We start from the raw sequence: 3,289 nt of genomic DNA, 5'->3' as shown, positions 1-3,289 counted from the left end.
CTCCAGTTGACAAACTGACCCTTTGATCTCTTTGGATGTTTTACACACAAACTATGGAAGAAGCAGAGTCTCAGAGAAACTGCTGAAATCTGGAGTTAACCCAAGAAGAAAGACGAAAGCCTGTCTCCAAGATGCCAGGAGAAACCCTTTGTTTCTTGTTTTTGCTGATGGGGTGAGGGGTGGATAGTCCCCCCGTGTCACCATGTGAGAGAGCACTGCTGGTGGACACACCAGGAAGAGATGGAGGGAGTGAGGCCCTTCGTCCCCCTCCAGGCTGCAGCTCCCCCTGCTTTCCCAACTACAGGCACTCCCTGGTCCTCTGGGGGCACGCGGGCAGTGGTCAGCAGAAAGATGGCCTGCAGATTCCAGAGCCAGCATTCACAAACAGGGCATGGAAGGGAGGAAAGGAGGGCTGGAGCTGACCGTGAACACAGGGAGTCATCACACAGTGAGAAAAAGCAACGTGAAAACAACAGGAGGTGAAGGACATGTTCTCTGCAGAGCTGCTAGGTAACAGGTGGGGAAGAAACCTCCCCCAGAGGCAGAGGGTCCAAACCACTGTCCCGACTCCCTCCTGTTCCAGGCACTGTGTCTGCACCGCTGACGTGAGAGGCACTAGCGAGGACCAGTCTGGACCAACACGGCCTTCATGTTCCTTCAGCTGAACGGAACGTGAGACAGGTTTCTTCCTGACCTTTCTTTTCTTACTTACTTCAGATGACTTGCAAAAAAAAAAGGCCTCTTACCAGTTTTGCGACCCAGGAATGTCTTTCTGGAGGACCCAGGGGCCATCCCATTGAAATGTCATCGTCTGGGAAGATGGGGACCCTATAACCCTGGTCTCTGTGGGAAATAGGAGGCACCTTGCTCCAAGTTGTACAGTTACCTCCTATCAGGAAGACAGAAGGAAGCTGACTTGTCCTTTGGGGAAAGCAGATCAGCAAACACAGAAAGCTTACAACCCTCACCCCAGCTCTTAAAAACTCCCTCACCCTTTGTTTCAGTGGGCTTCCAAACCCTGTCTATGCCCTCCTGTGCCCACCCGATGGCTCTCAATCATACAGGAATAAAACCAACTTCCATCTGCTCATCTTGTCCAGCACAATTTTCCTTCATCACCATGTTGAAAGAACTAGCAATATCTTCTAAACAATGAAATAATCTGCAGAATGTCATTTTAACCCAACTCCTAAAGTGTTCACTAAAACAAAAGCAGAGGGATTAAAACTAATTTGCACTAAATGTACATTTTTTTAAAGATTTTTTATCTTATTTATTTGACAGAGAGAGGAGAGAGAGCACAAGCAGGGGGAGGGGCAGAGGGAGAAAAAGACTCCCTGCTGAGCAGGGGGCCAGATGTGGGTCTTGATCCAGGACCCCAGGATCATGACCTGAGCTAAAGGCAGACGCTTCACCAACTGAGCCACCCAGGTGCCCCTAAATGTTTATATTTTTAAAAAGGTTTCTCTAGTGCCAAGATATACAAACTTTACAGGGAACTTTCTTGCCACTATTAGGGGCTTTATAAAATCCTTGCATTGTTGCCAAAGCTTTACTGCTTTCACTTGGATCGCCTGCTTTGCATTAGTGCAGATATGGGCGGAATCTGGTACAAGAAGGTAAGAGATGCGCACCGCCATGGCCGAAATGGAACTCTGTCCCGCTGGCCGAACGGGGTTGTGTCCCAGCATCTGGATGAGGAACGTATTCAGTGTATCCGTGTGACGTGAGTGTCTCAAACTTAACATCTGTTAAATAACATTATACATAGCTTCAAACTTACTACAGTCTTTATCATTATATTAAGAAATGTGTAAAGACACAATGAAAATCCTATAAAATAAATAGCAAGACTGCATTCGTCTAGCAGCCGAGGTGGGAGCAAGAACGCAGTGAGTTTTGAAAGGAAAGCAAGTTGTTTTGCAGTCACACAAGGCCAATAACACGGATTCTTAGATGACATTTATCACGCTCTTCTTTTTTTACTAATGCCCAAGGGGATTTTCTATTTGAACAAAACAAATGCTGTAGTCGTAACACAATAATAACCTGCAGTGTTGCTCAAAACAAAACCTCGCAGGTAAGCATTTCTTTTAATTTACCACAGAATATATTCGACATAAAATATGTAACGGTCAAAGGGGATTCAAATCCCTTACTACAAAGCAAGGGAAGCAGGTCATCTCAAAGCGCGTCACCCAGAGGGAATGGTTGATACCACTTGAAAACCCTGAATGCATGATAAGCTCTGGCTCCGAAGAAAAACAAACGAGGAGAACAACTCAGGACAGTTAAAATTCTAAATCCTCATCTTTTCAAACTTGTCCTAGCTTTACTGAGATACAGTTGACATAGAACATGGTGTCAGTTCAAGGTGTACAGTGTGCTGATTTGAACGTTTGTCTACAGCAAACCGATGACCTCTGTGCCCTATGATTACCATTTCCCTTTCCGTGATGAGAACATCGAAGCTCTATTCTCTCAGCAACTTGTCAGGATATGATACAGTATTATTATCTATTATCGCCATCCTGTACATTAGATCCCAAGAACTCATTCATCTTGTAACTGGAAGACTGTACCCTTTGACCAACATCTCCCTGTTTCCCCCACCCGCTGCTCGCCACTACTCCACTCAGTTCAGCCTTGCAAGACCCCACACAGAAGTGATACCATGCAGGGTTCGTGTCTGCGGTACTTATCTCACTTAGCATAACGCCCTCATGGTTGGTTTATAACTTGGTTACACTGCTGGTTACAAACTGTGTGCACTTCTCAAAGCCACAGAGCTGGCACACCTGAAAAGGTGATTTTTACTGTACATACTTGCACCTCACTAAACATGAATTGTAAAAGTATCTACTGGTCCTTGTTATCAGGAGAGACCGTGTTCCAAAAATGCATGCCCATCTAAACACGGAGAATACAATGTCTGCTCTGGGAATAATGTTCAATCTGTGTGTTTCCTGAGTCATCCAGACGACTATTTCAAAGAATCTACCTCAAAAAGAAAGACTGAGGAAAAAACAGGAAAGACAGCAGCTAGGAAAAAAGAGGCAAAGATGCAGTTTGGTTAGTTTTTCTGATGGAGGATATTCGATGTCTGAATGTTGGAGCAACCATGATTTGGGATCTTACTGATTGACCTTGAGACAGTCACTTAGCCTGCTTGGGCCTTGGATTCCTCACCTCCAAATGCCTCAACCCCTCCAACTTTTCCTTCCTCAGAAGAAAAGGGTCAAAGTAATTGACTCCTATAAAGTGACCCCAAGAAGGTGAAGGGGCCACA

Source organism: Ailuropoda melanoleuca, chromosome 1 (genome assembly GCF_002007445.2).
Source record: "Ailuropoda melanoleuca isolate Jingjing chromosome 1, ASM200744v2, whole genome shotgun sequence".
NCBI classification, from domain to species: domain Eukaryota; kingdom Metazoa; phylum Chordata; class Mammalia; order Carnivora; family Ursidae; genus Ailuropoda; species Ailuropoda melanoleuca.
The sequence above is the reverse complement of the archived record's forward strand: the minus strand, read 5'-3'. Positions refer to the sequence as shown.